The sequence below is a fragment of the Xyrauchen texanus genome, chromosome 6 (genome assembly GCF_025860055.1).
Source record: "Xyrauchen texanus isolate HMW12.3.18 chromosome 6, RBS_HiC_50CHRs, whole genome shotgun sequence".
NCBI classification, from domain to species: domain Eukaryota; kingdom Metazoa; phylum Chordata; class Actinopteri; order Cypriniformes; family Catostomidae; genus Xyrauchen; species Xyrauchen texanus.
In genome coordinates this window covers 28,907,511-28,930,533 of record NC_068281.1, presented here as the reverse complement: position 1 = coordinate 28,930,533, position 23,023 = coordinate 28,907,511, and the positions used below count along the sequence as shown (strand labels likewise).

The 23,023-nt window shown below is 40.6% G+C and overlaps 1 pseudogene; it reads right to left on the bottom strand.

Moving 5' to 3' along the window:
- LOC127645695 (kinesin-associated protein 3-like) overlaps positions 1-22,207 on the bottom strand; it is a 50,628-nt pseudogene extending 28,421 nt beyond the window's left edge.
- Positions 22,208-23,023: the final 816 nt, after the last annotated feature.

The window sequence follows — 23,023 nt, the reverse complement described above, 5'->3', positions numbered from 1 at the left end:
TGTTAAGCACACTTCTGCTGTTTATTATACAATAACAAAATTGAAACTTTTCCTTTTATCCATGTGTTATAATGTTTTACAACATATGGATAAAAGGCTATAAATGTTTTAGCCATATTCAAGTAATTTTGAATATTGTCTGGCCTATGCAGTTCATGGTTATAATATATTTCAATGTGTGATTTTAAGGACATATTGTTACTTTTGTATGCTACACAATTTTGGTGCTGTGTTTGGTCACATCATGATGTCCAATATACAATCTGGGTCCTGACCATCAGTGCACAATAGGCTGATTGATGTATATTTCAAAAGCAAGGGGGATTTTGCGAGCAATAATTAGAGGGAAAAAAAAGGAAATAAATAAATGATTAAACAGACTGTTACTGACCATGAGAAGTATTAGCACTGTCACTGTTGGCAAAGGGATAGTTATTTTTGTGTTTATTCAAGAGCCAGAGAGAGTTGAGACAATATCCTAAAGTCCACTTCAATCAGGTCAATGCTGAGGCTGATAATGGCCCAATGAGAGGCACTTGGAAGCGTTATCTTAAAAAGATATCTAGCTAGCTGCAAATGGATTCAGCACATGTGGGTGAAGAGAGAGAAGACACGAAAAGAGGGTCCCGAGAGGAGCTCCATGGGCTGCACTGGGCATGGCCGCGGTGTGGGCTGATTGGATGTTAAACAGGAAGGCACGAACTGAGCAAGGCAAGCCTGTGAATAGGGAAGCAGTTTGCAATCAGGCCTCTCCCATATTGAGTATCACATAACCTGGTCCCAGGCCTCCAAATCACACAGTCTAGACTCACTGGCACCTGCTTGCTCCGTCCTATTTACCAGCAATGGGAGGCCCAGCCTCATACCCCTGTGTCCTCCCCTCCCTCCCTCCCTCCCTCCCTCTCTAGCGCTCCATGATTTCATAGCACCATAACCCCTCCAAGCATTTCCTCACTTACACACACACTCTCCCCTCACAGCTTGGAGTAATTATAGCGAGACCCCTTTGTGGCAGAGAATAGGTTCAATGCCTGGCCTCTTTTTGCAGGTTCAGAACCCAGAGCAGAGAGGTTGTTTGATCTAAATCCTCCCCATACTGAAGACGGGACCAGGCTACCTGCTGGCGTAGACTTGAGGGATACCAGATTCAGAGACAGAATAAATGAATATAAAAAGGTAAAAACAAAAAACAAATGAACAAACGAACAAGCAAAAGAAAGAAAAAAGATTGAAAAAGGAAGGAATAAAAAACAAATGAACAAACAAAGAAAGATATAAAGAACAAAAGACAAACAATTAACAAATGAATGAAAGCAAGAACGATCAAAACAAACATATTAACAAAAGCAAGAACAAAAATAAATGAATGACAGAAAGAATAGAGTGAACAAAAACAAAGGAACAAACAAAAGAAAGACAAATAGATAACAAATGAACAAAAGCAAGAATGACCAAAATTAACAAATTAACAAAAGGAAGAAAGAATAAATGAAATAAAGATAGATAGAAAGAAGAATGAAAACAGATGAACAAATAAAAGAACAACAACAACAAAAATGAAACAATGGAACAATGAACAATATAAACAAACCAAAAACAAAACAAAGACAGAAAGAAAGAAGTCAATGAAAACAAACAAACAAAGATAAAACAAAGGGACAAACAAAATGAACAAATGAACAAAAGAAAGAAACAAACAAATGACAACAAATAACAAAATAAAAAATCAAGAAAGAAAGGAGGAGCAAAAACTATTGAAAACAAATGTGCATATGCAAGAAAGAAAGAAAGAAAGAAAGAAAGAAAGAAAGAAAAATTGCAGCACTGCATACCTCCCTTAGGAGTCACACAGCTATTCTGACATCAAACCCTGACTGTCTCCAGGCAATTGGCTGAACGTTTAGGATGGGGAATTTAACCTTTTTTTACAAGCATCTGGTAGGCATTTTCACCCAATTATAGTAGACAAGCATTTTAAAGATGACAACGATTGGGCAGAAGTTGTTGTAGAGAAATTGTAACCTGGTAATTGTTGGTGACCCCACAAAGGCCCCCTCTTATTAAATTAGCTCCGTTATGTCATTAAAGCCATGTGAGAGAAAGACAGCATTATAATTTGCCAATTTTTACAACACTGTTAAAGGTGCATACATAACATGCATGATACACACAACTGCAACAAAAAGACTAGCAGGGCTCAATGCTAAGGATTTTTTCTACTGGTCCGGTTGTCGCGAGTTCGAATCCAGGGTGTGCTGAGTGACTCCAGCCAGGTCTCCTAAGCAACCACATTGGCCCAGTTCCTAGGAAGGGGAGAGTCTCATGGGGTAACCTCCATGTGGTCGCTATAATGTGGTTCTCGCTCTTGGTGAGTTGTGCGTGGATGCCGCAGAGAATAACGTGAAGCCTCCACACGCGCTATGTCTCCATGGTAACGCACTCAAAAACCATGTGATAAGATGCGAAGATTAATGGTCTCAGACGCAGAGGCAACTGAGATTCATCCTCCGCCACCCAGATTGAGGTGAGTCACTACGCCACAACAAGGACTTGGAGCGCATTGGGAATTGGGTATTCCAAATTGGGGAGAAAAAGGGGAGGACATTTTTTTTTTTAAATACAATGGCCCTCAAAATGTAATCACATTTATAATTTGCAAGATATGATTTGTGCCTTATGTAATCCCATATGCGCTTTACAGATATAAATTCATAAATACATCATATTAACCTCAGACGTCATGTGCCTTTAAACCAAGAGTTCTGTGGAGGAGATGATGGGTTTTCAGTCTCCCGTTTAGTCAAGCTGTCATGCAACTTTTGCCCATGTGTAGTGTTTTCACAAGAAGGATCAAAGATTTAGTCACTGAGTTAAAGATTTGATTATTAGCTGAGAGAACAGACTTGCTACTTTGTCGGTTGTGACGTGTAATATACAGTAGGTAGATATTAGGCCTAATCTGTGAATTAACAATGTTTATACAACATGAAATCAAACAACCCAAAAAAGACCAACACTGATATACAAAGATCAAAAACAAAAATACCTGTGTGGTCCAGAAATGAGACATGTTACAGTTGTAATATGAGGATGATATGAAGTCATCTTCACCCTGCAGCTGAACAGCTCTGATAATAATAGCCATAATGATCTTGCTTCATTTCCTATCAAATGGCATTATCATGTCAAATGAATGTTTAGTTTTGAAACATTACCTAATTAAATGTATACTTACATTTTGGATATTGAGCGGTTTGTGATTTCCAGACACATGTATAACTGGGGTTTAACAAAGTTTATCACATCTCATTCAGCGCTTCATCTCTAAAGGCAAATTAATGAGAGAAAATGTGTTTGTTTTTTTTACAGTGGGAATAAAAAGAGTGCTCTGTCCCTTTACGAGAGCACATGCATGTTAAACAGACTACGCTGCATGGAGAGAGATGATGATGAGACTTTATGCATGGAGAGACATGGATTTTCAGTTCTATAGAATTAAACTGTTGATTTTTTGTGTTCCAATGTGTGGATTACTAATTTTTACCAACATGGAAAAATGAAAAATGTGGGGATTTCACATACTGTGAACACGGAACGTGCAGGGATACTTAAAATGTTGCAAAACACGTTAAATCCCACTATGAAATTCATTAAGTGGGTTATTTTCCTGCTATTTTCTACACATTGGTCATAGCTGCTGCTAAGACACATGAAAAAGAGAGAGGACGGTGCCAGGAGAGTGCACTCTGTGTCTGCACGATCTTGTGCATGCACACAACTGTGCATTGGCGCATCCAGTATATTATGCATTTGTGCATCTTTGCGAGATAAATATACTCACGCTCCTCGGTTAGAAGACTTCATTCACTCTGTGTAATTTTTGTGCTCTCTCATTTGTTGTTTGCTTGCACTACTGTTATAAATGCAGCACTGGCCCGATCGGGCAAGTGACAGTTCTAGCAACTGGCCCAAAGCTCTCTCACACTGGCCCCAGGCCATCTTTATTGTCAAGCCCTGACTAGCTATGTTCATAAAAGCATACTACAATACTACTTTAAAACCAGACTACTCTTTTTCTGCAGTATGCAAACGTTCTATTTGCACAGAATACCCAGAAGAAGGCTGAATCACATAATGAAATGTCTTCAACTTGACCTTCCATTTCCAATGCGATGAATGAACTGGAAGTTATATCAGCCACAGGTTTCAACATCTTCTTTACTTGTTTGGAATGCAAAAGCTAGACATTTTCACACAAAACTGGATTAAAAATACATTTCAGAGACAACGTGAACTGAGACGCCACTTGTTGAATTATACAGTGCATCCGGAAAGTATTCACAGCGCTTCACTTTTTCCACATTTTGTTATGTTACAGCCTTATTCCAAAATTGATTAAATTCATTATTTTCGCCAAAATTCTACAACCAATACCCCAAAATATTGTGTTGTGTAAGTATGTGTACATTTGATATGTAAATTGTTTTGTGTAAGTATGTTGTTTATTGTAATTGGTATATGTCTCGTCACTGTCATGACTGCTATGTTGCTCGGAACTGCACACAAGAATTTCACCCACTGTTGCACTTGTGTACATGGTAGTGTGACAATACAGTGATTTGATTTGATTTGATTTGATAATGACAATGTTAAAGAAGTTTGTTCAATTACAGCCTCAAGTCTTTTTGTGTATGATGCTACAAGCTTGGCACACCTATTTTTGGGCAGTTTCTCCAATTCTTCTTTGCAGGACCTCTCAAGCTCCATCAGGTTGGATGGGAAGCGTCAGTTCACAGCCATTTTCAGATCTCTCCAGAGATGTTCACTCGGGTTCAAGTCTGGGCTCTGGCTGGGCCACTCAAGGACATTCACAGAGTTGTCACGTAGCCACTCCTTTGTTATCTTGGCTGTGTGCTTAGGGTCGTTGTCCTGTTGGAAGATGAACCTTCACCCCAGTGTGAGGTCCAGAGCGCTCTGGAGCAGGTTTTCATAAAGGATGTCTCTGTACATTGCTTCAATAATCTTTCCCTCGATCCGGACTAGTCTCCCAGTTCCTGCCGCTGAAAAAGCATGATGCTGCCACCACCATGCTTCACGGTAGGGATGGTATTGGCTAGGTGATGAGCGGTGCCTGGTTTCCTTGTGATATGACGCTTGCCATTTAGGCCAAAGAGTTCAATCTTTGTTTCATCAGACCAGAGAATTTTGTTTCTCATGGTCTGAGAGTCCTTCAGGTGCCTTTTGGCAAACTCCAGACAGGCTGTCATGTGCCTTTTACTGAGGAGTGACTTCTGTCTGGCCACTTTACCGTACAGGCCTGATTGGTGGAGTGCTGCAGAGATGGTTGTTCTTCTGGAAGGTTCTCCTCTCTCCACAGAGAAACGCTGGAGTTCTGTCAGAGTGACCATCGGGTTCTTGGTCACCCCCTGACCAAGGCCCTTCTCCCCCGATCACTCAGTTTGGCCGGGTGGCCAGCTCTAGGAAGAGTCCTGGTGGTTCCAAACTTCTTCCATTTACAGATGATGGAGGCCACTGTGCTCATTGGGACCTTCAATGCTGCAGAATGTTTTCTGTACCATTCCCCAGATCTGTGCCTCGATACGATCCTGTCTCGGAGGTCTACAGACAATTCCTTTGACTTCATGGCTTGGTTTGTGCTCTGACATGCACTGTTAACTGTGGGACCTTATATAGACAGGTGTGTGCCTTTCCAAATCATGTCCAATCAACTGAATTTACCACTGGTGGACTCCAATCAAGTTGTAGAAACATCTCAAGTGGAAACAGGATGATCAGTGGAAACAGGATGCACCTGAGCTCAATTTTGAGTGTCATGGCAAAGGCTGTGAATACTGTGCATGTGATTTTTTTCATTTTTTATTTTTTATAAATTTGCAAAGATTTCAAACAAACTTTCACGTTGTCATTATGGGGTATTGTTTGTAGAATTTTGAGGAAAATCATTAATTTAATCAATTTTGGAATAAGGCTGTAACATAACAAAACATAATGAGGTAATGTGACAACGTTGAAACGTTTATCACTGCACAATATGTATTAATAATGTTTCAAATACAGAGCAGTACATTAGTACTCAATTTTGACCACAGCCACTGTCTATATTCTATGCAAGCTTCTTTCAATACTTGTCGCAGAACATATTTTGGCCACCCAGGCAAAGATTTTAGCACCTTGTGTGGGATACCAGCTAAACATCCAGGGAATCACTAGTTTTTATATTTAAAATTGTTGCATTTCAGTAATCAAAAGTGAAAGAAGTTGCTGACCTGAGGGATGCAATCAATGTACTCAAACATGGATTTTGATTTGTCATCAACGCTAATGTGGTAGAGGATTCACATTGCTACATGTTTGTTTGTGTCATTACCTACAGAAAAGACAAGAAAAAACTTTCAGAGACCTTCACAATGCATGTAAACCTTTAAAACGTTATCTAAATTGATCAGTCATGGTCAGTTAGATCATATATTTATACTGGCTTGTGTTGAAAGTGAGTCATCTATCACTAAGATTGCCGATAAGAGCATCTGGGGTATGTGATTACAATGCAAACTCGTTTCACTGGGGAGAGAGACTACAGATACACAAACACACGCCCCACACACACTCACACTTTTCCCCAAATGAGTCACATAAACACTCTCATTAATAACACTTTGCTCCCTCCTCCTCGTCTTTCGTAATGTTGATACTCCCCCGTGAGATAGGAAACACTGAGATTGATCAATTGCATAATCATTCTTTAGGAGTCTGACCATGGCGGCCAGGAGTCAAGACACCCTAGAACACATTATCACATCGGCTATTAGAACCAGATGTGACCAATGGGAAAAAGGATAAAAAAGGAAAAGGAGCTAAAGTTGAATAGGGAAAGTAGAGAAGAGGTTTGCAAAGAAGAGCTTGTTTAATCTGCGATAGAGGAACAGGTATATATTTTGTGGAATTAATAAGCAAGGACCATCCTGAGTGGGCATCTATGCTGCCCCCAGTGGCCCAGGCATGTGCTTCCCGTTAGTCGCTGCAGACACAGCTGACCTGCGTTACAGCTTCACCTAAGCGAGAGTAAACTGAGACGGAGAGGCTTCATGACGGCAGCCAAGCAGCCTCTTAAACTCACATTGCACTACTGGAGCATAAACAACGAACACAATGAAAATATGTACAGCAATTAAGCTCATATATTGTGTGTAATCATGGAGAATAATAAAGAAATGCGAAGGTGTTATTTGAGTCTGTAAGAAAATGAGCAAAGTGGTATTTCTCAAATTACTAAGAATTTTGTGGTCCATGCCTGCCAAAGATGTATGAAGAGATATGTCAGACTGTTTCGAACAACTAAAAATGAAAACAGACACAAAGAAGAATTATTCTACTATGACATGTGTAGCTGAACTCAAAATCATTAAGTAAATGTGTTTGGCTTCGCTTGTTTCAGGAAACCAGTTAGTCATTTATCGGCTCAAATTTGCCCAAAATGGCCATTATTTAAGTAAAGCATCTCTCTAACCTCTGCACCTCCACCAGCTTCTGCCAAAAGGAGGTTTTTGGTTTCAATATCACTGTATATTCTGTTGCTTGTAAAATCATTCAGAAGAAGATAACTGTGTTATATATCCTTTACAGATGTTACAACTCTGGGATTTAAAACCCCTGCATGCAACCTTAAATAATTTCTCTTTAGTTTGAAGATTAGTGAATGTATACCCATCAAGAGCCAATTTTAACAACAACAAAAATACTTTTAAGAATTTTAAATGAACCTCGCACATCATGGTTTCTTTCATTTTTTTTGAACCAACATATAATTCATTTAAAATGAAAAAAATTACATGATCACATTTATTCTTAATCTACTATATTAAGAATGTAATAAATCTGGGTTTGCATTACAAGGCTCTCCAAAATACAGTGTAATTCAATTACAGCAGAATGATGGTTGGATCTCTAGAACAGTCAAATGAGCAACAGTATTATGAAGAGAAGAGAGTTACCCAGCAGAGCGGTGAGTTTAGGGAGCAGACCAACATGCACCATCTTGGCTCGCAGGCCTTTGTCAAAGGACAGGTTATGGAGGAGTCGCAGAGTGACGTTCAGCAGATCTTCATGTTCACATGGAACCAGATCCAGCTTCTCCACAATGTCCACCTCAGCCTATAACAAATGCATATGTTAAATAAATCTAATACAATTCAAATGATGTCACAAGCAATAACTAAATATAACAATTGTACATTTTTCTGGCATTTTTTATTTATGTTGCACTGGCTGATATGGCAGTTGTCTTGGACCTATGCTGCATCCAGGTTTTTATTACCTATACCATTGCAGAAATACATGTGCAAGACTTTTGTGGGAGGCACATATACAAACTGTTGTAATTCCTACACCGTTCACCTGATTTGGATGTAAATACCCTCAAATTAAAGCTGAAAGTCTGCAGTTAAAGCACATCTTGTTCGTTTAATTTCAAATCCATTGTGGTGGTGTATAGAGCCAAAAAGATTAGAATTGTGTCGATGTCCCAATATTTATGGACCTGACTGTATATTTTTGCGGAAGTTTTGCGCAAATCTCTGCTGATGGCACAAGCATCAGAGAAGTGCGCCGTTGATGGCATTTATATATATTCGCTTCAAATTCCCTTATTTGTGCATTAAAATGTCATTGGAATTTGAAGTCCACAATAATCTCTATAATGACTCCATGACTGAAGAAGGTCTACTGTAGTATTTCAGATGCAAGAAAGACTGCTCACCATGTCATTCTTGTTCTCAAAGAAGATGCTGAGCTTTTTGAGGAAGGAGACAACAAGCACCAGCAGTTCCTCATTTTCTCTCTCCAGAGTCTTCACGAGCAGGTGTACGATGTTTTTGTTCCTCATCTTCAGCTCTGTGCGGGTGTCCTCAGACAGGTTGAGCAGCAGGTAAAATGCAACTAGAATCATGGGGAGGGACAAGAGCGCATAATTACGGCCTCGTGGATTCCAACTAAACTGTGGCAAATAAAATGTTTCAATTAGTGTTCATACCTCGCAGCAGCTGCTCTTGTTTGACAAGAACGTTTTGATATTTCTTAAGGGTTTTCTCATGCTCCTTTCGCAAGTTCTGGTTGTCGGGGTCTTCATCGCGTGGATGCGTTAAGGAACAGCCTATGAATGCTTTGTGAAAAGTGGTCCCAGAAAGTATTTGAACACTTTTGGACACTGAATCCATGCTTAAAAGTCTGTATTTTATTGCATTACATAACAAATTATTCTAAACCTTTATTAAAGCTCAATTCACTTTTCTGAGCGAAGGTCACTGGACATGTTACATTATCTGTTGACATCCAGAAAGTGTCCAAATACTTAGTCTTAATTTTGAACATCATTTGTTGTTTTAGAATTTTTTTTAAACCCAACAAGCTACTTTAAAAAATAAAACAGTTGCATGAAAAGTGTGCTTGTGCTATCTTTCTAAAAATAAATGCCACTTCATTTTATATTCGGTTATATATTGCAAAGACATTATAAAAGGACATACATTTTAATGTTTAGCTAAAATGTTTAGGGCTGGGTATTGACACAGATTTCCAGATTTGATTCAATTGTGACACAAACTCTCGATTCAATTCCGATTTCACTTTGATATCGATTCATATAGGCATATTTCAGTTAGAATGTCCATTTTACTTAGATATGAAAGAAATTCTCTCACAGTCAATGCTGTTAATTATACAAAGGACCTTCAAACTATGTACATTACCAAAATCTTAATTTTATTAATTATATTTCATTAGTTTTTCATAATTTTGTTCACATCTTTGTTTTTTTGCTAAAAACTGGTACATCTCTTTAAGAAAAGCAGCTGTTCCATAAAGGGCATCAATATATGCGCACATACAGTTGAAGTCAGAAGTTTAGATACACCTTAGCCAAATACATTTAAACTCAGTTTTTCACAATTCCTGACATTTAATCGTAGAAAACATTCCATGTCTTATGTCAGTTAGGATCACTACTTTATTCTAAGAATGTGAAACTTCAGAATAATGGCAGAGAGAGTTATTTATTTCAGCTTTTATTTCTTTCATCACATTCCCAGTGGGACAGAAGTTCACATACACTTTGTTAGTATTTGGTAGCATTACCTTTAAATAGTTTAACTTGGGTCAAGCATTTTCGGTAGGCTTCCATAAGCTTTTCACAATAAGTTGCTGGAATTTTTGCCCATTCCTCCAGACAGAACTGGCGTAACTGAGTCAGGTTTGTAGGCCTCCTTGCTCACACATGCTTTTCTGTTCTGCCCACAACTTTTATATCAGATTGAGGTCAGGGCTTTGTGATGGCCACTCCAATACCATGACTTTGTTGTCCTTTAACCATTTTGCACAACTTTGGGGGCATACTTGGTGTCATTGTCCATTTGGAAGACCCATTTGTGACCAAGCTTTAACTTCCTGGCTGATGTCTTGAGATGTTACTTCAATATATCCACATCATTTCCCTTCCTCATGATACCATCTATTTTGTGAAGTGCACCAGTCCCTCCAGCAGCAAAGCACCCCCACAACATGATGCTGCCACCCCCATGCTTCATGGTTGGGATGGTGTTCTTCAGCTTGCAAGCCTCACCCTTTTTCCTCCAAACATAACAATGGTCATTATGGCCAAACAGTTCCATCTTTGTTTCATTAGACCAGAGGACATTTCTCCAAAAAGTAAGATCTTTGTCCCCATGTGCATTTAAAACTAGTCCGGCTTTTTATGGCAGTTTTGGAGCAGTGGCTTCTTCCTTACTGAGCAGCATTTCGGGTTATGGCTATATAGGACTTGTTTTACTGTGGATATAGATACTTATCTACCTGTTTCCTCCAGCATCTTCACAAGGTCCTTTGCCGTTGTTCTGGGATTGATTTGCACTTTTAACACCAAACCAGAATGAGTCCCCTTCTTGAGCAATATGATGGCTGCATGGTCCCATGGTGTTTATACTTGCATACTATTGTTCGTACAGAAGAATGTGGTACTTTCTGGCATTTGGAAATTGTTCCCAAGGATGAACCAGACTTTTTCCTGAGGTTTTGGCTGATTTCTTTTGATTTTCCCATGATGTCAAACAAAAAGGCACTGAGTTTGAAGGTAGGCCTTAAAATACATCCATAGCCACATATCAGAAGCTAACTGGCTAATTGCCTGAAGGCTTGACATAATTTTCAGGAATTTTCCAAGCTGCTTAAAGGCACAGTTAACTTAGTGTATGTAAACTTCTGACCAATTGGAATTGTGATATAGTCAAGTGAAACAACCTGTCTGTAAACAATTGATGGAAAAATTACTTGTGTCATGCACAAAGACAACTTGCCAAAACTATAGTTTGCTAATATAAAATCTGTGCAAAAGAAGTTGGATGTTCTCAAAGTGCTGTATCAAAGCACATTAATAGAAAGTTAAGTGGAAGGGAAAAGTGTGGAAGATAAAGGTGCACAAGCAGCAGGGATGACCGTAGTCTGGAGAGGATTGTCAGGAAAAGGCCATTCAAATGTGTGGGGGAGCTTCACAAGGAGTGGACTGAGGCTGGAGTTACTGCATCAAGAGCCACCACACACAGACGGGTCCTGGACATGGGCTTCAAATGTCAAACGTCTTACCTGGGCTAAAGAAAAAAAGAACTGGTCTGTTGCTCAGTGGTCCAAAGTCCTCTTTTCTGATGAGAGCAAATTTTGCATCTCATTTGGAAACCAAGGTCCCAGAGTCTGGAGGAAGAATGGAGAGGCACACAATCCAAGATGCTTGAAGTCCAGTGTGAAGTTTCCACAGTCTGTGTTGGTTTGGGGAGCCATGTCATCGGCTGGTGTTGGTCCACTGTGCTTTATTAAGTCCAGAGTCAACGCAGCCATCTACCGGGACATTTTAGAGCACTTCATGCTTCCTTCAGCAGACAAGCTTTATGGAGATGCTGACTTCATTTTCCAGCAGGACTTGGCACCTGCCCACACTGCCAAAAGTAACAAAACCTGGTTCAATGACCATGGTATTACTGTGCTTGATTGGCCAGCAAACTCGCCTGACCTGAACCCCATAGAGAATCTATGGGGCATTGCCAAGAGAAAGATGAGAGACATGAGACCAAACAATGCAGAAGAGCTGAAGGCCGCTATTGAAGCATCTTGGTCTTCCATAACACCTCAGCAGTGCCACAGGCTGATAGCATCCATGCCACGCCGCATTGAGGCAGTAATTAATGCAAAAGGGGCCCAAACCAAGTACTGAGTACATATGCATGATTATACTTTTCAGAGGGCCGACATTTCTGTATTTAAAATCCTTTTTTTTTATTGATTTCATGTAATATTCTAATTTTCTGAGATTCTGAATTTGGGGTTTTCATAAGCTGTAAGCCATAATCATCAAAATTTTATCAAATAAAGGCTTGAAATATCTTACTTTGCTTGTAATGAGTCTATATAATATATTAGTTTCACCTTTTAAGTTGAATTACTGAATTTAACTTTTGCACGATATTCTAATTTTTCGAGTTTCACCTGTAGAGTGCCGATCTTATAGTGTGTAATCAGTGTGTGAAACTGAGAGAAACTGCAAGTAGAACACAGAACAGCAACTATGAGTCATGAGGGTTTGTCCTCCTTTGACCTCTCCTAGATAAGTCAGCCAGACTCCGATGCATGCAATAGAATCTGATAGCGGGACATCGACTGGTATGCAGAGACACCCATACAGCCGTGCCAGATGAATTTCATACTCTCTTCCTGATTAATACATAAACAGAACTGAAAAATTTGGCAAAAAAACTCATCATGCAATTTCAAATATATCCATCAGCCGTCAAAGTCATTCTAGCTTGTGGAATGTAATTTATATTTCAGCCATAGTACAAGAGCCAAGGAAAACTTTCAAATAAGAACACATACTTTCATACCTCAAATCATTCCTGACAGCTATCTTAGTCAACGTAGTAACCTGATCTGTGGCCACGAAATATATGTTTTGAGAACATCTCATGATTTTGTTATGAATTTCGACTCTATATGTGAACTGCAATACAGTAAGTTGTCACACCGTGATGCACATTTTGTCATGCGATTAGTTAGGAAACTCACTGAGGTGACACAAGGAATGCAACATGATTCTTAAAATCACATTGTAAAATGAAGGTAGTGTAAATGCCCTGCTTAGTAAAATATGATGTGAACTTCTATGACTGTGGTTTTATTCTTTTGTGTTTCATTTCATTGTCAGTGGTTCTCAAACGGTGTTGAGCATACCAGTGGTATTTGAAGGGCCCTCAGGTGGTAACCAACATGACTAGAAATTTACACTACTAAAAAAAATGTTTTTTATATATTTGGTATTTTATTTTTTTTGCCATGTTTTATTTCTAATCTCTGACTGACATACAATATGAACATAGTTGTGTGGGTCTAAGTCTAATGCTTAGCCTATATTCTTCTGCAATGCGGGATTTGTTTTTTGACTGTTCTCAAGCTGCACAGTGGCACAGCCACACTGTGTTTGCAAACCACAATTTTAAACCACATGTTGAATTGCCAAAAAAACTTTGTTGAGTCTATCAACAAAAAGGCAAGGAATTACATGGTTTGCCCCAAAAGTAAGCATCTACAGCTGTGGCCAAAAGTATTGGCAGTGACATAAATTTTGTGTTTTGCAAAGTTTGCTGCTTCAGTATTTGTAGATCTATTTGTAGAAATATTTTTTCACATGTTTCTATGAAGCCACTTCATTATCACTCTTGCCTTGTAACATGGTGCTCCATCATGCTGGAAAATGCACGGATCATCACCAAATTGCTCCTGGCAAAATTGTGAGAGAGCCCACTCCCCTGGATGAAAAGAAACACAACACATGGATGGCTTTAGGATGCTTCACTGTTGGCAGAACACAGGACTCATGGTAGCGTTCACCTTTTCTTCTCCGGACTATCGATTTTCCAGATGTCCCAAACAGTCGGAAGGGGGCTGCATCAGAGAAAATAACTTTGCACCAGTCTTCTGCTGTCCAATCTTTGTACTTCCTTCAGAATTTCAGTCTGTCATTGATATTTGTCTTGGAGAGAAGTGGCTTCTTTGCTGCCCTACTTGACACCAGGCCATTGTCCAAAAGTCTTCGCCTCACTGTGCATGCAGATGCACTCACACCAACCTGCTGCCAATATTGAGCAAGCTCTGCACTGGTGGTGACATGATTCCATAGCTGACTCTTCAGGAGGAGACAGTCCTGGCACTTGCTGGACACTCTGGGACGTTGTGGAGCCTTCTTCACTGCAGTTGAACCTCTCTCCTTGAAGTTATTGATGATCCGGTAAATGATCTTTCAGATGCAATATTCTTTGCAGCAATTTCCTTGCATGTGAGGTCATTTTGATGCAAAGCAATGATGGCTGCACATCTTTCTTTAGAGGTAAACATTGCTAACTAGAGCACAATGATCGGAAGCACTTCTTCCCTCCTTTTATAGCAATCAGTCTGCTCTTATAATCCAATCTGGATGATAGAATGATTTTACATGACTAGTACTCCTTCACACTTTCCCAGGTGCTGCTGATATTATTAGTGAAATGATGCTAGCTGGTCATTTTTTGTCAGGGCCAAATGTAGATAATAATGTAAAATGCATCTGCAATTATTTAAAATGCACCGATACATTATTGATGATATAATTTACCAGTCTGACATTGCAGTTCCAAGCACATCTAGACAGACAGGAAAAATCTTAAGATCAAAACCCACCATATATTCAGTATTTCCTTGTTTGACTCTGACTGCAAATGTTGCACCTAAACACATGCTGTTACTGTTTGCAATTGTAATCCTTTCTAAATGTTGTTATTGTGGTGTATGTGTGATTTACGGTAGGGTCCCTCCACAGTGTGCTATTTTAGATGCTTCTCTTTTGATTTATCATAACAACAGCAATAGTGATATTAATCAAAATACAGTATAATAATGTCTCAACAAGGAAAAACAATTGTTAGAACATTGTTGTGACATGGTGGTACTTGAATGTGCTGATTTGATAAAAAGTGGAATCTAGTCTGATAAGTTTGAGAACCACTGTCTAAAGGCTATCCATTATTAAAGGTGCACTCAGTAATTTTTCCCCATTAAAAAAGTTTAACTCATAAAGAAATTCATTTAAATTTTGAAACCTATGTATAAAATCATGAGAACTCACATGATATGAGGCATATCAGTAACCTTATAAAAGCTGTTTTATGTGGAGAAGAGGAACCCTCCTGGGAGCTGCCATTTTAAAATCACATGACCAGCTTAAATTCCAGTAACAGTCATGTTATTGGACACTTTTACTCTAGAGCTGTGTCCCAAACGACATACATTATGTACTTACAAAATACACTATGCACTCAGCCATGTAGTGTATGAATTTTCAAAGTGTAGCATCATCCCAAATGGAACACTTAACATTTTTTTACAACACTAAAGTCTTCGCTGTTTAACAGATGACGGAAGTGACATTTAAATTTGCAATACTCGCACTACTTACACTTTAAAATGGCATAGAATTGTGCAGTTTGGGACACACGTTTGGATTAAATGAATCATGGCTGATTGTGAATAGTACATTTTTACAACGGAATCTGTAACTGAAAACTATTGATTTTGAATGATACTGCATCCACACCACTAGGTGTCACTAAGTCCAAGATGACAAATAAAAGTTACTGAGTGCACCTTCAAGAACCGCAGGTGGCAGTCTTTAAATGAATTAAATTAGTGTCCATTGTCCACTCAGACAAGATAAAAAAAAGAATTACAAGTTAATAGACAAAAATGGGTCATTCATAAATTTAATTAATTTATAGTTAGTAAAAATATCTTCACAAAAAGGACAAGAAAAACAAAAAATGTGTACCTTGAGAAGGAAGGTAAAGACATAGATAGTAGTCGCTATCTCAACACTTTGTTTCCAGTCCTCTCTCAGTACTCGTGCTACTGCTCCAATTACAGTCTCTGAAATAACATCAAGCATTTTACATACTCATACACAAACAACTTAATGATGATCACTAACAAATATTAAACCAACACAGACCACCAACTTTTATGACAAAATCAAACACTTTCACAACTACCACACAAATAAAATAAAAAAATTGCTTTGTGTTACAGTTTACAGTGAATTTTGATTTGTTTATCCATGAAGATACGATATCTGTTGCAGAGCAACAACAAAGTTGGCAGTACAACTATTTATGCACTAAACTTCATGAATTGAGAACAAACACAAGCAATAGCATTTAGATGTTCAAACTGCTCTAGTACCATTGTGCAGGAGCTCCTCCAGGTTGTCAGGGTTACGGGCCAGGTGAAGAATAAGAGTTGAACCTCTGATCTGCTCAGGGATGCCCTCAAGAGCGCTATATAATCATCTATTTTATTAATGTTGGCATCCTCCTCAATCTGAATACATGGAGAAACACAACTTCAGTTGAAATGTTAACTCATTCTTATTATTACCATTTACCATATTTCAGAATAATAGTAAGGTCATCAAAACTATAAAATGACAAATTTAAGTATGGGAATTATGTAGTGACCACAAATGTATGTTTATAAATCTTATATTTTATCTTAATTTTGCCCTTTGTCTACATTAAAGTGCTACACACTCTTTGTATTCTCTCACAAACTTCATGTGTGCTAACCGGGATGCTTTTTAAACAGCATTGAATCAGTTCATATGTGTGCTGGCTATTTATTGGCTACTTTTCCTTCACTATCCAACATATACATAATTATAATACATATACATACAAATAATTAAAACACATACATAATGCGGACCAACATTTACATAATTTTTATTTGCATTTTATTTATTTTTTTGAAAGGAAATTCACTCTCTTCAATTCATGCAATTAACAGTTGTCTACAAAAAAGAAATAACTTAAAGCATTTCAGAATAAGCCTCAGATACCGCTCAGAAACTTTTGAGTGGTAAAGTATTAATATGTGTTTCTGGGCAGAAGAAATTGCATACTTAATTTCCCTCAAATGGTGTGAGTTCTCTGGGTGTCACTGGTTTCTTCTCCTTCTCCACTAAACAGAAGCAACAAGAAACAGAAAACATCACCACCATGAGAACTGAGTGATACATTAAAAATGAAATACAAATTTGACTAAAACTCCAGATTGTAAGTTGCTCATCTGGAATCAGGCACATCTAAAATATATATATATGCTGTTTGGAACATGGAGCTGTGTTTTAAAGAACTATTTACATTTAGTGCTAGACCTCTTTCGGTTCTGTAAATACATCAGCAGATGCTCCACCTCGGCCAGCTTTGATGGATGGATGAGCTTGCACTCTTCAACCACCTTCCTGGCCAGGGCAGAAATATCAGTGCCAGGATTCAAACTCCTCAGTCGGATGCTTAACAACAACACAACAACAAACAATAGACACAAATATAAACAAAGCTGGATTACATGTCATTAAAATTCATTTTATTATGCAGCATCAATAAACACAATATGACCTGTACTTTACAAAATTACAAAAGTAAGGAATAATATATATATATATATATATATATATATATATATATATATATATATATATATAAAATATACAGATCACCGATCAGTCACAACATTAAAAACCACCTGCTTAATATTGTGTATGTTACGATGAGTAGGTGAAGGCAGACGAGGGTGAGGATCTAAATGCAGTTGGTTTTTATTAAATGTGAAAACAGACAAAACAGGAACAAACGAAACATCCACGATGGGAAAATAAAAATAAAAGCAGGAAAACATCAAGGGACCACGAACGGGGAGAACAGGTTGAACAGGGCGAAGAACAAACATCCATACACATCAACAAATCGACAGGGGAATGGAGAAACAGCAGGGTTTAAATACACAGGAGACATGATGATGACAAACGACGATCAGGTGAGCACAATGACACAGGGCTGGCAGTGATGAGGGCCGGGAATCATGGGAAGTGTAGTTTTTACAAAGGGAATAGGAGTTTGAGACAAAGACTGGTGAAACACAGGGCAGACAACAAGGGAATCGTGACATAACCCCCCCTCAAAGGAGCGGCTTCCAGACGCTCCTCAGAAACAAAAAGAAAAAGGGAATACTCAAAAAAAAACAAAAATCGTCCAAGGAGTGAGGGGGGGGAGCAAACAGACAGACCAAGGGAGCACAAGGGCAAACAGACAGACCAAGGGAGTACAAGGGGCAAACAGACAGACCAAAGTGGGCACAAGACAGGCAGTCCAAGGGGGCACAGAGAGCAGACAGGCAGTCCAAGGAGGCACAGGGGGCAAGAAGACGGTCCAAGGGGGCACAGGGGGCAGACAGGCAGTCCAAGGAGGCACAGGGGGCAGACAGGCAGTCCAAGGTGACCACAAGAGGACTGGATCAGGCGGTCTGGGAGCTGGCCACAGAGCAAAGACAGGTTCAGGAGGCCTGGGAGGCGGCCTCAGGACCACAGCCATGGGGGACTCCGAGGGCGGAGACTCAGGAGGCGGAGCCAAGGGAGGCGGAACCATGGAAAGCCCTGGGGGCTCAGGAGGCGGAGCCGTGGGAGGCTCAGGAGACAGAGCCGAGGGAGGCTCTGGAGGCTGGGCCGAGGAAGGCTCAGGAGGCGGAGCCGAGGAAGGCTCAGGAGGCGGAGCCGAGGAAGGCGGCGCCGTAGGAGGCTTTAGAGGCGGAGCCCTGGAAGGCTCAGGGGGCTGAGCCATGGGAGGCTCAGGAGGCAGAGCAGAGTGAGGCTCGGTAGGCGGAGACCTGGAAGGCTCTGGAGGCGGAGCCAAGGGAGGTAGCGCCGTAGGAGGCTCTAGAGATGAAGACCTGGAAGGCTCTGGAGGCGGAGTCGTAGGAGGCTCCGGAGGCGGAGCCGAGGGAGATGGCGCCGTAGGAGGCTCTAGAAGCGAAGACCTGGAAGGTACTGGAGGCGGAGCTATAGGAGGCTCTGGAGGCGGAGCCGAGGAGGATGGCGCCGTAGGAGGCTCTAAAAGCGAAGACCTGGAAGGCACTGGAGGCGGAGCTGTAGGAGGCTCTGGAGGCGGAGCCAAGGGAGGTTGTGCCGTAGGAGGCTCTGGAGGCTCAGGGTGCTTGGGAGGAGGAGCCCTTGGAGGCTTGAGAGACTCGGGAGGCAGAGCCCTTGGATGCTCGAGATGTGCTGGCTCTTGGACGGTCATGGCTATAGGTGCTGGCTCTGGGATGGTCGAGGTTACAGGCGCTGGCTCTGGGATCGTCGAGGCTACAGGCGCTGGCTCACTGACGTTCGAGGCTACAGGCACTGGCTCACTGACGTTCGGGGCTGCAGGCATTGGCTGGTTGGCCATGGTTGGCGGAGGCTGGAGAGCAGAGGCCTTTCTTCTCCTCCTCCTCCGGGCAGACGAAGTTGGCAGCGCTGGCTCATTGCTCAAGGCAGGCGTGGGGGTTGGCTTGCTGGCAGGCGGGGCAGGCGTGAAGGAACGAGCCATGGACGAGTGGAGAGTCACCACTGTGGGAGGAGCGACGGGGTCCTCCTCGACGACGCCCACAGTGAACGGCGAACCGCAGGCCAGCAGCGTCTCCTCCACGAATTCGCGGAGCGTCCAGCCGCGCGTCGCCGGTGTCAACCGCTCCTTGAGCGCACTGTTCAGATTGGCCCGGAAAAACCCAACCAGGGAGGAGTCTGGGAAGTCTGTGACGCTCGCCAGCTTGAGGAAATCATGGATGTGGTCTTCCACTGGATGGTCCCCCTGAATGAGGCCGAGCAGACGACAGTTAGCATGTAACACCGCTAGATCCATTCTGGTCGATTGTTCTGTTACGATGAGTAGGTGAAGGCAGACGAGGGTGAGGATCTAAATGCAGTTGGTTTTTATTAAACGTGAAAACAGACAAAACAGGAACAAACGAAACATCCACGATGGGAAAATAAAAATAAAAGCACGAAAACATCAAGGGACCACGAACGGGGAGAACAGGTTGAACAGGGCGAAGAACAAACATCCTTACACATCAACAATCGACAGGGGAATGGAGAAACAGCAGGGTTTAAATACACAGGAGACATGATGATAACAAACGACGATCAGGTGAGCACAATGACACAGGGCTGGCAGTGATGAGGGCCGGGAATCATGGGAAGTGTAGTTTTTACAAAGGGAATAGGAGTTTGAGACAAAGACTGGTGAAACACAGGGCAGACAACAAGGGAATCGTGACAGTGTAGGTCCCCCTCGTGCCACCAAAACAGCGCCAACCCTCATCTCAATAGCATTCTAAGATGCTATTCTTCTCACCACAATTGTTCAGAGCGGTTATCTGAGTTATCGTAGACTTTGTCAGTTTGAACCAGTCTGGCCATTCTCTGTCAACCTCTCTCATCAACAAGGCATGTCCGTCTACAGAACTGCAGCTCACTGGATGTTTTTGACATCCAGTGAGCTTTTTTCATGCTCAGAGGTTTTCAGTGGGGTTGATATCTGGAGATTGGGCTGCCCATCACAGGGTCTTGATCTGGTGGTCCTCAATCTACACCTTAATTGACCAGTCTGTGTGGCATGGAGCATTGTCCTGCTGGAAAAAAAACAATCCTTAGAGTTGGGGAACATTGTCAGAGCAGAAGGAAGCAAATTTTCTTCCAGGATAACCTTGTACATAGCTTGATTCATGCATCCTTCTCAAAGGCGAATCTGCCCGAATCCAGCCTTCCTGAAACACCCCCAGATCCTCATTGATCCTCCACCTGGTCATCTAATGGTTAGACAGAAACCTGGAGAGGCCTTCAAGCCACAGTGTCTCATGCCCACTGAGAAATTTTGTGGAGGATTTTGTGTGATGATCTGGGGATGCTTAGATTAATCTTTGTGAAGGACACATGAATCAAGCCACTTAGAAGGTTATCCTGGAAGAAACTTTGCTTCCTTTGGATGGAGGACCACCGGATCAAGACCCTGTCATGGCCAGCTCAATCACCAGAACTGAACCCCATTAAAAACCTCGGGAATGTGATTAAGAGGAAGATGGATGGCCACAAACCATCAAACAAAGCCGAGCTGCTTGAATTTTTGCACCAGGAGTGGCATTAAGTCACCCAACAGCAATGTGAAAGACTGGTAGAGAGCATGCAAAGACACATGAAAGCTGTGATTGAACATCAGTGTTATTTCACCAAATATTGATTTCTTCCTAAGTTAACTTGTTTTCTTTGCATTATTCAAGGTCTGAATACACTGCATCTTTTTTGTTATTTTGACCAGTTGTAATTTTCTGCAGATAAATGCTCTAAATGACAATATTTTTATTTGGAAATTGGGATAAATGTTGTTGGTACTTTATAGAATAAAAAAAAAATGTTAATTTTACTCAAACACACACCTGTAAAAATAAAATCCAGAGAAATGTATCTCTTACTTTTTTCCATAGCTGTATACACATACTGTACAGTACTGTGCAAACCTCTTAGGCTCATTATATTTTTCACAAAAACTTTTAAATTAAAACGGTTATTATTATGTATGCATGCATACACACATAACGTATACTGTATAGCTTTTCTTACATTTTCTCGCCGTTTTTCTTTTCCTTGTGCCTGACATCGCCTGTCTCTCTTAAAATCGTCGCTTTCAAGTCATAGTGCACTACTAGAGCCTTCTCCGTCGAGTGCACATCTATATCAACAGTCTTAACTCTCCTGAAAGACAGAACAAATAAAGACTGGACATGTAAATTTAATGCCAGAGACTACCTGAAACAGGCTATTACTCCAAACCTTGTCAGCTGCCTAAACAAGGCAGCATTTGTACATTATATAATTTTTGAGCAACACCTGTTTATGATTCCCCAAAATGCTACCTATGTCTAGTTAAGGCAGTTCACTAGGTTTTGAGACACGGCCACCACTAAAACGGTCAACACTGTAACGGGACAGTGACAATAAACCACGCCCATCTGCGCTTGGAGCAAATACATTTGACTCAGATTTAGAGAATTATAAAAAATGAACTTCGATGAAAATAAATCCGGCGACGGTGCACACGTGGATTAACAACAACAACAATGGCAGGGCCTCTTCTTTAATACTAACATAACCAAATCAGGGTACAACTGTCATATTGTGATGTCAGCATCCCCCTATAATTCTTCCAGCTCAATGTAATGTTTACCGTTTTAAAAACGGTGCGTAGTCCGACTGCATTTTCTTCCGTTCATGTGAAAGTACCAGTTGTGGGTTTGCTCTTTTGGACTGTTGACAAATGAGGCTCAATCACTGTCCGAAAATAAAAGCATCGCTCATCCGCAGTCCATTGATCCGCTATCCCTCAGCTGATGATGTCCAGGGAGATATGGATGTTTTACTGGACACTGGATTGAGTGTGGCTGACATCTGTAGGACAGGAGGATGATGGGTTTGTATTCAAAACCCCAGAGTTTGCAAATACAGTCAGAATGCCGAATGCAAGCCCTTGTTTATTGTTTAAGAGTGTCCATATCCTATAAGGATCTTTTTGTACTGTGAATGCACTTGCATTACCAATTCGTTTCTCTCCAGCTCTATATTCACTGAGAGATTCAAGTGTTGGTAGATTACACGTTGCTGTCTGATTTGTCCCGCAGCACACTATAAATATCCTGCTGATCATTCCACCTCTTCTCTAACTTCCACTACAAAAAATGTAATTATCATCACAAAAAATGTTTGTTTGTTCTAGTCCAAACCCCATAGATTCATGTTGAAATGACTTTTAAATGAGGAGTTTAATCATTATCAGTTCATTGCTCATGATTTCAATGTAAAATTTGTGTTTCTCTGATGTAATAATGGACAGCATTGGAAATAAATCTAGTTATGACTTTCCATTTCTGTTCGTCCTGTACTGTGCACCGAAATTGAAGTAATTAGATGATTGAAAATGCTGTAAGTATGCTTATAAGTTGAAAACAGCCTCAGTGATGAAAAAGGTCTAAGAGACTAGGCATGGACAGTATTAAGTGTAATAATCAGCAATTTATG